Source organism: Triticum urartu, chromosome 6 (genome assembly GCF_003073215.2).
Source record: "Triticum urartu cultivar G1812 chromosome 6, Tu2.1, whole genome shotgun sequence".
Classification (NCBI taxonomy): Eukaryota; Viridiplantae; Streptophyta; class Magnoliopsida; order Poales; family Poaceae; genus Triticum; species Triticum urartu.
In genome coordinates, this window is record NC_053027.1 from 19240826 (window position 1) to 19255512 (window position 14687).

The following is a 14687-nucleotide window of genomic DNA, read 5'->3' on the forward strand; positions in this document are numbered from 1 at the left end:
GTTCGTATGCTAAAGCTTTTCTAATGTCAAGTATCATTTCCTTAGACCATGAGATTGTGCAACTCCCGGATACCGTAGGAGTGCTTTGGGTGTGCCAAACGTCACAACGTAACTGGGTGGCTATAAAGGTACACTACAGGTATCTCCGAAAGTGTCTGTTGGGTTGGCACGAATCGAGACTGGGATTTGTCACTCCGTGTAAACGGAGAGGTATCTCTGGGCCCACTCGGTAGGACATCATCATAATGTGCACAATGTGATCAAGGAGTTGATCACGGGATGATGTGTTACGGAACGAGTAAAGAGACTTGCCGGTAACGAGATTGAACAAGGTATCGGGATACCGACGATCGAATCTCGGGCAAGTATCGTACCGCTAGACAAAGGGAATTGTATACGGGATTGATTAAGTCCTTGACATCATGGTTCATCCGATGAGATCATCGTGGAACATGTGGGAGCCAACATGGGTATCCAGATCCCGCTGTTGGTTATTGACCGGAGAGTCATCTCGGTCATGTCTGCATGTCTCCCGAACCCGTAGGGTCTACACACTTAAGGTTCGGTGACGCTAGGGTTATAGAGATATTAGTATGCGGTAACCCGAAAGTTGTTCGGAGTCCCGGATGAGATCCCGGACGTCGAGGAGTTCCGGAATGGTCCGGAGGTAAAGATTTATATATAGAAGTCCTATTTTGGCACCGGAAAAGTTTCGGGTCTTCACCGGTAACGTACCGGACCACCGGAGGGTCCCGAGGGTCCCGAGGGTCCACCGGGTGGGGCCACCTGCCCCGGGGGACCACATGGGCTGTAGGGGGTGCGCCTTGGCCTATATGGGCCAAGGGCACCAGCCCCAATAGGGCCATGCGCCAAGAATAAGGGAAAGGAAGAGTCCTAAAAGGGGAAGGCACCTCCTAGGTGCCTTGGGGAGGATGGACTCTTCCCTTGGCCGCACCCTTCCTTGGAGGAAGGGCCAAGGCTGCGCCCCCCGCCTCTCCCTTGGCCCTATATATAGTGGGGGAAGGGAGGGCAGCAAAACCTAAGCCCTGGCGCCTCCCTCTCCCTCCCATGACACATCTCCCTCCTCCCGCAGCGCTTGGCGAAGCCCTGTTGGAATCCCGCTACTTCCACCACCACGCCGTCGTGCTGCTGGATCTCCATCAACCTCTCCTCCCCCCTTGCTGGATCAATAAAGAGGAGACGTCGCTGCTCCGTATGTGTGTTGAACGTGGAGGTGCCGTCCGTTCGGCGCTAGGATCATCGGTGATTTGGATCATGACGAGTACGACTCCATCAACCCCGTTCTCTTGAACGCTTCCGCGCGCGATCTACAAGGGTATGTAGATCCACTCCTCCCTCATTGCTAGATGACTCCATAGATAGATCTTGGTGACACGTAGGAAAATTTTGAATTTCTGCTACGTTCCCCAACAGTGGCATCATGAGCTAGGTCTATGCGTAGTTTCTATGCACGAGTAGAACACAAAGTAGTTGTGGTCGTTGATTTTGTTCAATATGCTTACCGTTACTAGTCCAATCTTGATTCGGTGGCATTGTGGGATGAAGCGGCCCAGACCGACCTTACACGTACTCTTACGTGAGACTGGTTCCACCGACTGACATGCACTAGTTGCATAAGGTGGCTAGCGGGTGTCTGTCTCTCCCACTTTAGTCGGATCGGATTCGATGAAACGGGTCCTTATGAAGGGTAAATAGCAATTGGCATATCACGTTGTGGTTCTTGCGTAGGTAAGAAACGTTCTTGCTAGAAACCCATAGCAACCACGTAAAACATGCAAACAACAATTAGAGGACGTCTAACTTGTTTTTTCAGGGTATGTGATGTGATATGGCCAAAGGATGTGATGAATGATATATGTGATGTATGAGATTGATCATGTTCTTGTAATAGGAATCACGACTTGCATGTCGATGAGTATGACAACCGGCAGGAGCCATAGGAGTTGTCTTTATTTATTTATGACCTGCGTGTCATTGAACAACGCCATGTAATTACTTTACTTTATTGCTAACCGTTAGCTGTAGTAGTAGAAGTAATAGTTGATGAGACAACTTCATGAAGACACGATGATGGAGATCATGATGATGGAGATCATGGTGTCATGCCGGTGACGATGATGATCATGGAGCCCCGAAGATGGAGATCAAAAGGAGCAAAGTGATGATGGCCATATCATGTCACTATTTGATTGCATGTGATGTTTATCATGTTTATACATCTTATTTGCTTAGAACGACGGTAGTAAATAAGATGATCCCTCATTAAAATTTCAAGAAAGTGTTCCCCCTAACTGTGCACCGTTGCCACAGTTCGTTGTTTCGAAGCACCACATGATGATCGGGTGTGATAGATTCTAACATTCACATACAACGGGTGTAAGACAGATTTACACACGCGAAACACTTAGGTTGACTTGACGAGCCTAGCATGTACAGACATGGCCTCGGAACACAAGAGACCAAAAGGTCGAGCATGAGTCGTATGGTAGATACGATCAACATGAAGATGTTCACCGATGATGACTAGTCCGTCTCACGTGATGATCGGACATAGCCTAGTTGACTCGGATCATGTAATCACTTAGATGACTAGAGGGATGTCTATCTGAGTGGGAGTTCATAAGATGAACTTAATTATCCTGAACATAGTCAAAAGGTCTTCGCAAATTATGTCGTAGCTCGCGCTTCAGTTCTACTATTTAGATATGTTCCTAGAGAAAATTTAGTTGAAAGTTGATAGTAGCAATTATGCGGACTAGGTCCGTAAACTGAGGATTGTCCTCATTGCTTCATAGAAGGCTTATGTCCTTAATGCACCGCTCAGTGTGCTGAACCTCGAACGTTGTCTGTGGATGTTGCAAACATCTGACATACACATTTTGATAACTACGTGATAGTTCAGTTAAACGGTTTAGAGTTGAGGCACCGAAGACGTTTTGAAACGTCGCGAAACATATGAGATGGTTCGAGGGCTGAAATTGGGATTTCAGGCTCGTGCCCACGTCAAGAGGTATAAGACCTCCGATGATTTTCTTAGCCTACAAACTAAGGAGAAAAGCTCAATTGTTGTGCTTGTGCTCAGATTGTCTGAGTACAACAATCGCTTGAATCGAGTGGGAGTTGATCTTCCAGATGAAATAGTGATGGTTCTCCGAAGTCATTACCACCAAGCTGCTAGAGCTTCGTGATGAACTATGATATATCAGGGACATATATGATGATCCTTGAGATATTCGCGATGTTTGACACCACAAAAGTAGAAATCAAGAAGGAGCATCAATTGTTGATGGTTGGTGAAACCACTAGTTTCAAGAAGGGCAAGGGCACGAAGGGATACTTCATGAAACTGCAATTCAGTTGCTGCTCTAGTGAAGAAACCCAAGGTTGAACCCAAACCCGAGACTAAGTGCTTCTGTAATAAGGGGAACAGCCACTGGAGCAAAATTACCCTAGATACTTGGTAGATGAGAAGGCTGGCAAGGTCGATAGATGTATATTGATATACATTGTGTTGATGTGTACTTTACTAGTACTCCTAGTAGCACCAGGGTATTAGATACCGGTTCGGTTGCTAAGTGTTAGTAACTCGAAATAAAAGCTACGGAATAAACGGAGACTAGCTAAAGGTGAGCTGACGATATGTGTTGGAAGTGTTTCCAATGTTGATATGATCAAGCATCGCACGCTCCCTCTACCATCGAGATTGGTGTTTGCGTTGAGCATAGACATGATTGGATTATGTCTATCGCAATACGGTTATTCATTTAAAGAGAATAATGGTTACTCTGTTTATTTGAATAATACCTTCAATGGTCTTACACCTAAAATGAATGGTTTATTGAATCTCGATCGTAGTGATACACATGTTCATGCCAAAAGATAGTAATGGTAGTACCACCTACTTGTGGCACTGCCACGTAAGTCATATCAGTATAAAACGCATGAAGAAGCTCCATGTTGATGGATCTTTGGGCTCACTCGTTTTTTGAAAAGTTTGAGGCATGTAAACCATGTCTATTGGTGTATATGCATGAAGAAACTCCATGCAAATGGAACGTTTGGACTCACTTGATTTTGAATCACTTGAGACATGCAAATCATACCACATGGGCAAGATGACTGAAAGCCTCATTTTCAGTAAAATGAAACTAGAAAGCAACTTGTTGGGAGTAATACATTTTGATGTGTGCAGTCCAATGAGTGCTGAGGCGTGTAGTGGATATCGTTATGTTCTTACTTCACAGATGATTTGAGTAGATGTTGAGTATATTTACTTGATGAATCACGAGTCTGAATTATTGAAAGGTTCAAGTAATTTCAGGGTGAAGTTGAAAGATCGTCGTGACAAGAGGATAAAAGATCTATGATATGATCATAGAGATGAATATCTGAATTACGAGTTTGGCACAAAATTAAGACATTGTGGAAATTCTTTCACAACTAATACATCCTGGAACACCATAGTGTGATGGTGTGTCCGAACATCATAACTGCACCCTATTGGATATGATGCATACCATGATGTCTCTTGTCGAATTACCACGATAGTTTATGGGTTAGGCATTAAAGACAACCACATTCACTTTAAATAGGGCACCACGTAATTCCGATGAGATGACACCATATGAACTATGGTTTAGAGAAACCTAAGCTGTCATTTCTTAAAGGTTTGGGGCTGCGACGCTTATGTGAAAAAGTTCAGGTTGATAAGCTCGAACCCAAAGCGGATAAATGCATCTTCATAGGACACCCGAAACAGTTGGGTATACCTCCTGTCTCAGATCCAAAAGCAATAAGGGATTGTTTCTAGAATCGGGTCCTTTCTCGAAGAAAAGTTTCTCTCGAAAGAATTGAGTGGGAGGATGGTGGAGACTTGATGAGGTTATTGAACCGTCTCTTCAACTAGTGTGTGGCAGAGCACAGGGAGTTGTTCCTGTAGCACCTACACCAATTGAAGTGGAAGCTTATGATAGTGATCATGAAACTTCAGATCAAGTCACTACCAAACCTCATGGGATGACAAGGATGCGTACTACTTCAGAGTGGTACGTAATCCTGTCTTGGAAGTCATGTTGCTAGACAACAATGAACCTACGAGCTATGGAGAAGCGATGGTGGGCCTGGATTCCGATAAATGGCTCGAGGCCATAAAATCCGAGAAAGGATCCATGTATGAAAACAAAGTGTAGACTTTGGCAGAACAACTCGATGGTCGTAAGGCTGTTGAGTGCAGATGGATTTTAAAAAGTAAGACGGACAATGATGGTAAATGTCACCATTAAGAAAGCTCGACTTGTCGTTAAGATATTTTCCGACAAGTTCAAGGAGTTGATTACGATGAGACTTTCTCACTCGTAGCGATGCTAAGAGTCTGTTGGAATTATATTAGCGATTACTGCATTATTTATGAAATCTTGCAGATAGGATGTCAAAACATTGTTTCCTCGACAATTTTCTTGAGGAAAGGTTGTATGTGATACAACCGGAAGGTTTTGTCAATCCTGAAAGATGCTAATAAGTATGCAAAGCTCCAGCAATCCTTCTAGGGACTAGAGTAAGCATCTCAGAGTTGGAATGTATGCTTTGATGAGATGATCAAAGATTTTGGGTTTATACAAAGTTTATGAGAAACTTGTATTTCCAAAGAAGTGAGTGGGAGCACTATAGAATTTCTGATAAATATATGTTGACATATTGTTGATCAGAAATGACGTAGAATTTCTGGAAAGCATATAGGGTTATTTGGAAAGTGTTTTTCAATGGAAAGCCTGGATTAAGCTACTTGAACATTGAGCATCAAGATCTATAAGGATAGATCAAAACGCTTAATGGTACTTTCAAATGAGCACATACCTTGACATGATCTTGAAGGTGTTCAAGATGGATCAGTCAAAGGAGTTCTTGCCTGAGTTGTAAGGTATGAAGTTAAGACTTAAAGCTCGACCACGGCAGAATAGAGAGAAAGGACGAAGGTCGTCCCCTATGCTTAAGACATAGGCTCTACAATATGCTATGCTGTGTACCGCACCTGAAATGTGCCTTGCCATGAGTCAGTCAAGGGGTACAAGAGTGATCTAAGAATGTATCACAGGACAGCGATCAAAGTTATCCTTAGTAACTAGTGGACTAAGGAATTTTCTCGATTATGGAGGTGGTAAAAGAGTTCGTTGTAAAGGGTTACGCCGATGCAAACTTTGACACTAATCCAGATTATTCTGAGTAGTAAAATGGATTCGTATTGTAGAACAGTTATTTGAAATGGCTCCAAATATAGCGTAGTAGCTGCATCTACAAGATGACATAGAGATTTGCAAAGTACATACAGATCTGAAAGATTCAGACCCATTGACTATAACATCTCTCACAAGCATAACATGATCAAACCCAGAACTCATCGAGTGTTAATCACATGGTAATGTGAACTAGATTATTGACTCTAGTAGACTCTTTGCGTGTTAGTCACATGGGGATGTGACCTTGAGTGTTAATCACATATCGATGTGAACTGGATTATTGACTCTAGTGCAAGTGGGAGACTGTTGGAAATATGCCCTAGAGGCAATAATAAATTGGTTGTTATTATTATATTTCCTTGTTCATGATAATCGTTTATTATCCATGCTATAATTGTATTGATGGGAAACTCAGATACATGTGTGGATACATAGACAACTCCATGTCCCTAGTAAGCCTCTAGTTGACTAGCTCGTTGATCAATAGATGGTTACGGTTTCCTGACCATGGACATTGGATGTCATTGATAACGGGATCACATCATTAGGAGAATGATGTGATGGACAAGACCCAATCCTAAGCCTAGCACAAAGATCGTGTAGTTCGTATGCTAAAGCTTTTCTAATGTCAAGTATCATTTCCTTAGACCATGAGATTGTGCAACTCCCGGATACCGTAGGAATGCTTTGGGTGTACCAAACGTCACAACGTAACTGGGTGACTATAAAGGTGCACTACAGGTATCTCCGAAAGTGTCTGTTGGGTTGGCACGAATGGAGACTGGGATTTGTCACTCCGTGTAAGCGGAGAGGTATCTCTGGGCCCACTCGGTAGGACATCATCATAATGTGCACAATGTGATCAAGGAGTTGATCACGGGATGATGTGTTACGGAACGAGTAAAGAGACTTGCCGGTAATGAGATTGAACAAGGTATAGGGATACTGACGATCGAATCTCGGGCAAGTACAATACCGCTAGACAAATGGAATTGTATACGGGATTGATTAAGTCCTTGACATCGTGGTTCATCCGATGAGATCATCGTGGAACATGTGGGAGCCAACATGGGTATCCAGATCCCGCTGTTGGTTATCGGCCGGAGAGGTGTCTCGGTCATGTTTGCATGGTTCCCGAACCCGTAGGGTCTACACACTTAAGGTTCGATGACGCTAGGGTTATAAAGGAAGTTTGTATGTGGTTACCGAATGTTGTTCGGAGTCCCAGATGAGATCTCGGACGTCACGAGGAGTTCCGGAATGGTCCAGAGGTAAAGATTTATATATGGGAAGTCCTGTTTTGGTCACCGGAAGAGTTTCGGGGTTTATCGGTAACGTACCGGGACCACCGGGAGGGTCCCGGGGTCCACCGGGTGGGGCCACCTGCCCCGGGGGACCACATGGGCTGTAGGGGGTGCGCCTTGGCCTATATGGGCCAAGGGCACCAGCCCCAAGAGGCCCATGCGCCAAGAATCAAGGGAGAGGAAGAGTCCTAAAGGGGGAAGGCACCTCTGAGGTGCCTTGGGGAGGAGGGACTCCTCCCTGGCCGCACCCTTCCTTGGAGGAAGGGCCAAGGCTGCGCCTCCCCCTCTCCCTTGGCCCTATATATAGTGGGGGGAAGGGAGGGCAACCATACCTAAGCCCTGGCGCCTCCCTCTCCCTCCCATGACACATCTCCCTCCTCCCACAGCGCTTGGCGAAGCCCTGTTGGAATCCCGCTACTTCCACCACCACGCCGTCGTGCTGCTGGATCTCCATCAACCTCTCCTCCCCCCTTGCTGGATCAAGAAAGAGGAGACGTCGCTGCTCCGTACGTGTGTTGAACGTGGAGGTGCCGTCCGTTCGGCGCTAGGATCATCGGGTGATTTGGATCACGACGAGTACGACTCCATCAACCCCGTTCTCTTGAACGCTTCCGCGCGCGATCTACAAGGGTATGTAGATCCACTCCTCCCTCGTTGCTAGATGACTCCATAGATAGATCTTGGTGACACGTAGGAAAATTTTGAATTTCTGCTACGTTCCCCAACAGGTACTTCATGTAGTAAGTAACAAGGAGTGGGAGATGGGACTATGATTAGCACCTGAAGGCTTTATGACATTTACCAGTTGCACACCTGCAATTCTTCCTTTAGTAATACCGACTTTGTTCTGTCTGCATCCTGTCGTCTTCCTCCACGGGGGTCCTGGGATGGCACTTCGCCCGACAACTGTGGGTTCTTCGATCCGGAGTTCTACATGATCGTGTTGTTCGACCAGGTTGTTTTCATTTTGATCCCCTCGTGTGTCTGTTCACCGGTGTTCCTAGGAGATCGCGGTGCTTAATCTGCTTGTGTTTGATTGCAGAAAGGCGCTGGAAGAGCACTCCCCATGCTTTGTTTAGAGGAGAACACCACCTGGGACTTGGTGGCTGACATTGAGAAGGTCAGGCAGCACATCGACATTCCAGAGTGGCAGGCAACTGCAAATACATCTTCTTTTGTCAACTGCAACATATACCCTGCTGTAAAGAAACCACTTGAAGAAAATATTTAAGAGAGCAGGGCAGTTCGTGTAGATTTTCTTGCATTTGTACATAGCTATTGATCATGAATGTTGCAATGCAAGTTATTAAAAGAATGATGATACCTCTTAATGCCTTGTCTTTTCAGAAACTAGCTAGCTAGTCAAGCATTTCTTTTCAAGTTTGATACTAGTGTTATTGTTGGAGATATATAGTGGAAAACAACATCCACAGTGGTATAGATTGTTCCAGTCCATGACATTCGGGTGCAAATTGGCACATAGCACAAATCTTCAGAGATTTGAGCATACTCCTACCAAATCTTGTACTATATGGCATATCATTAATGTAGGTTTAATATAGTTCTAGCAGATTTAGGCAAGTAGTAGTATATCTTATCTAACTGGACTAGGTGCTCTATTTTATATATGGAATGATATCAATGTAGGTTCAATTGGGTTATCTGTAGATTTTCCATCTTCTGCATTATTCAGATTATTTTACCTTACCTTGTTTGAACCAAGAATCTGAGCAAAATAGGTAACTGTCAACTCAAGGATTTGAATTTATTTTGGCAGGCACCAATTGGCCAATGAGATGAAGGAGCTGAAGGAGATCCACATGGAGGACACCGAAGACGAGGAAATGCATGACATCGACAGCTGCGACTTCGGCAACTCCCTTGCGGTTGTTGAATATGTGGATGAAATTTATAGCTTCTACAGAAGGACCGAGGTAATTATCTGCTTGGAACCCCGGTCAAGTTATCTAGTACAGAGTTGTGTGTCTGACCTAACCTGGCGAACTCACCCAATGCAGGTCCACTATAAGTTTGAGCTACTGGGTGAAATTTTATTCCTTACTATCAACATCATTGATAGATACCTGGCCCGGGAAAATGTCGCTAGGAAGAAGCTGCTGCTGTTGCTGTTGTAGGTTTATGGCACTTGCAGGGACAACACAAATTCCATCTGTTTTTTGTCCTAGTATTTTAGGAAATTGATTTGGTCCAACTTGTTTTTGCCCTTGATCAGTATCATTTGTGGTAGCTCCTAAGCAACATGATCTTTTTCTTGCTCCGAGATCCCAAGTGTGGTGTTGTAATTTTGTTGTGCTTGATTGATGTCCTGCTAGCTGCTACTGTTAATTGTTACTGTCATGATGTTAACACTGCTTAGAATATGTTATGCACCTTAATTCTAGTAGTATTTGTTGTCAAAAGCATGATTGTATTGTGAGCCATCAATTTCTTGGAGGCTTCTTAGAGCTTGCTGGTATTTACTTTTTTCCACCAATATAATATTTGCTAATATTTACTCATGGTTGCTACTGTTATCCGTGCCCTCATGCATTAGGATCGACCCCTAGCTGCTTGTGTATTTGTTTATTATTCTGTTCAATATTCTTTTCCTAGCTGTTGTATGTTTGAGGATATTGCTTTCATTCTGAATTCACAGCCATGATAATGATCGTTTCCTGTCTTTTACAGGAGCTCCAGGCTCAAGAAGTTGGAAAAAGGGAACGCTTCATCTTTGTAGCTAATTATATGTTCCTGGATGATGTGAATGGCTGTTATAGTATTTCATAGCAGCACTTTTGTAGTTGTTCTAAATTCCTGGATGATGTGAACTATGGCATGATTGTAATATATATAATATACTCACGTTGGTCGCCATTTATGAAAATTTGTGTGATTGGGGCTCTCTGGACCAAAATACTGGTTACTTTATTGTTGATACTTTATTGTTGATATGTCGGAAATGAAACATATACTATTTGGGCCCTAAAAAGGCCACAAATTAAACAATGAACAAAAGGCGATGGCCAAGTAAATAAAAAGGCTTAGGCCCAAAAACGAAATAGATCACAAAAAGGCCATGATCCATGAAATAAAAAGGCCAAATTGTTGGGCCAGGCCCATGTAGCTAGAGAAAATTAATAGAGAAAATATATAGTAAAAAGGCTGAATTGTTGGCTAGGCCCATGTAGAAAATCGAATTGGACCGGGCTGAATCTTGTGCCACGTCAGATTGCCACGCTGGATGCCTACGTGGCCTGGGGAGGTTGCTAGTGACCAAAACGCCACAGTAGACGTATTTTGGTCATAAACGTCTACGACCATTCCAGAAGAAAGGTCGCTATAGTCAGTTTATGACGGCCAGCTTTTGACCTTATGTTTTTGGTCACAAAAAGGTCACAAATGAAAATTTGTGACCATTCAGTGACCAATAGTGGTGGTCACAAGTTGACATATTTCTTGTAGTGGTCGTTTCTGTCTTGGGAGCATCGTTTGTGGAGCAGCGCTGGAAGTCAGAGGCAGGAGGTGGAGCGGCTTCGTCTTGCACGGAGCTTCGATGGAGATGTTAAGTCATGCTTGACCGACAGGTGCTACACTTTGTCATGCCTGGTCGGCAGGTGCTACGCACGACAGGTCTTCCAAAGACTTCAAGTTGTGTCGGCTGGTGGTACTTGGCAGCTGTTGGGAAACGTAGTAATTTCAAAAAAATTCCTACACACACGCAAGATCATGGTGATGGATGGCAACAAGAGGGAAGCGTATCGTCCACGTACCCTCGTAGATCGTAAGCGGAAGCGTTATGAGAACGCGGTTGATGTAGTCGAACGTCTTCACGATCCGATCGATCCAAGTACCGAGCGCACGGCACCTCCGAGTTCAGCACACGTTCAGCTCGATGACGTCCCACGAACTCCGATCCAGCAGAGCTTCACCGGAGAGTTCCGTCAGCACGACGGCGTGATGACGATGATGATGTTTCTACCGACGCAGGGCTTTGCCTAAGCACTGCTACGATATAATCGAGGTGGATTATGTTGGAGGGGGGCACCGCACACGTCTTGGAACAATGAACTTGTGTGTCCTAGGGTACCCCCTGCCTCCGTATATAAAAGAGAAAGGGGGAGGCCGGCCGGCCCCTATAGGGCGCGCCAGGAGGAGGAGTCCTCCTCCTAGTAGGAGTAGGACTCCCCTTTCCTACTCTTACTAGGAGGAGGAAAGGAAGGAGGAGAGGGAGAAGGAAGGAGAGGGAGGAAAGGAGGAAAAGGGGCCGGCCCCTAGTCCAATTCGGTTTGGGCTAGGGGGGGCGTGCGCCCTGCCTCCTCTCTTCCACCACTTGGCCCATGAGGCCCAATACTTCTTCTCCGTATTCCCGTAACTTCGCGGTACTCCGAAAATACCCGAATCACTCAGAACCTTTCCGATGTCTGAATATAGTCGTTCAATATATCGATCTTTACGTCTCGACCATTTCGAGACTTCTCGTCATGTACCTGATCTCATCCGGGACTCAGAACTACCTTCGGTACATCAAATCACATAAACTCATAATACCGATTGTCACCGAACATTAAGCGTGCGGACCCTATGGTTTCGAGAACTATGTAGACATGACCAATAGCGGAACCAATAGTGGAACCTGGATGTTCATATTGGCTCCTACATATTCTACGAAGATCTTTATCGGTCAAACCGCATAACAACATACGTTGTTCCCTTTGTCATCGGTATTTTACTTGCCTGAGATTCGATCGTCGGCATCTCAATACCTAGTTCAATCTCATTACTGGCAAGTCTCTTTACTCATTCCGTAATGCACTATCCCGCAACTAACTCATTAGTTACATTGCTTGCAAGGCTTATAGTGATGTGCATTACCAAGAGGGCCCAGAGATACCCCTCCGACAATTGGAGTGACAAATCTTAATCTCGATCTATGCCAACTCAACAAGTACCATCGGAGACACCTGTAGAGCACCTTTATAATCACCCAGTTACGTTGTGACGTTTGGTAGCACACAAAGTGTTCCTCAGGTAATCGGGAGTTGCATAATCTCATAGTCATAGGAATATGTATAAGTCATGAAGAAAGCAATAGCAGTAAACTAAAATGATCAAGTGCTAAGCTAACGGAATGGGTCAAGTAAATCACATTATTCTCTTAATGATGTGATCCCGTTTATCAAATGAAAACTCATGTCTATTGTTACGAAACATAACCATCTTTGATTAACGAGCTAGTCAAATAAAGGCATATTAGTGACACTTTGTTTGTCTATGTATTCACACATGTATTATGTTTCCGGATAATACAATTCTAGCATGAATAATAAACATTTATCATGAAATAAGAAAATAAATAATAACTTTATTATTGCCTCTATGGCATATTTCCTTCAGCAGCATGGTGCTGAGGTGTATCAGTGGCGACCGCGACGTCCACAGCTGTTTGCGCTTAGGGAGGAGGTGCCGTTGGGCGCCGTGGTGGCGTTGACGATAGCTAGACCAAGCAAGGTTGATGCATCAGTACAGTTCTAAAGATGGAGCGGTGGCAGTTGGCGACGGCGGCCTCTGAGAGCACGCCGGACTGGCGAGACCCATACCCGGCAGGCGTCCTGGATGGGTCCTCAGGTCTTAGATGTTAGGTTTGGCTGTGATGTCTATTTGGTATTAGGCCCAGGCTATCTGCGCCTCTTCATCAACTGGATAGGTGTAGCGACAGTTTGTTGCTTAGATGGCGGGTTTAGCCTTACTGTAGTATTACTTTGTAAGGTTTTGTAAGAATAATTAATAAAATGGCCGCATGTATCACCCAGATGCAGAGGCTCAGGGTCATCCTCCTTTTCTAAAAACCCTAAGGCAAAGGCCCAATCCAACGGCGATGAGGAACCGACGTCACACATCAAACCACATTCAGCTACCTTCTAAGGCGCCGACGACAACGATGGAGCGCCGTAGCGTGCAGCGGTGACGGGGATGCAAGGGCGCAGGCTGGCAGTGGAGTCCAATTGTAGAATTTTCAGGTTGCACACTGTTGACCGTTCTTGTAATTGTTGTACAATTGTACCTTGTCTAACTATTATTTTTAGGTTCTAAGGCCATTTCTAACTGATCCCCTAAAAGGCCATAAGGGAGTAAAATTTTCGACGGACCTAGCCGATCTCCTAAAACAGTTAGCGGAGTACAAAATTTACTCCACCTTCCTATTTTTCCAAAAATTTCGCAAAATTTTGTCCAACTTTGCTCGGCCGAGTAAAACTGAGCCTCTCCCTCCCGCGCTGCACTGCCTCCCACTCCCGTCGCTGCCATCGATGACCTCCGAGCCGGCCAGAATGGATAGCCAACACCCCCCGCTCACCCCATCGGCCGTAGGTGCCGGCGAATCGCCGCCGGAATCCACCCACGCGCCGCCGCCAGTGGCAAAAAAAAGTTTGGGGATGAGAAAGAACCACCGCGTCCAACCGCCGGCTCCAATCACGCCAATGGTGTCCGGTGTGGCCACCGCGTCTCCGGGCAACGGCAGGCCGCGTTCCCGCCGCACCTACGGGGGGCAAACGGTCTCGAAAGCCGCTGGAGGCGCTCGACAAGGCGGCTGCCAAGAAGAAGACGAAGAAGACCGCGGCGGCGGCTCGTGCAAGTCCTATGCCTCATGTGGCAACTCCAACTGCCCCTAAGGCGACTGCTCCGGGGCGAGTGGCGGCCGCGGCCGACAACGAAAAACGCGCCGCCAAGTGCTCTGAAATGCCAACAAGGTAAAAAACATGTGTCCCGTTGGAATTCGATAGTGATTATTCGTGATCGGTAGTGAGGGTTTATGGTGCTTGCTTTGACATTGTAGAGCGGAGTTGACCACAGTTGAATTCCTCGCATCGTTGGAGTCCTCAGCCACCATTGGCCTTGAGGATCTCCACTATGGTGACTCGTTTTTCGATCATGCGGCCACCCATGACACGGAGTATGCTGAGGAGACCAAGGACGAGGTGGTGGAGGTGACCGAATCAAGCATCAAGGCCGCAAAGGACTCATACCCAAAACTACAACTAAAAGGAGGACCTTGCACTTTGCGATGCTTGGTGTGCCATCTCCATGGATTCCACGATGTTTTGGGAGAGGATCACCGACTTCTACAACTCCC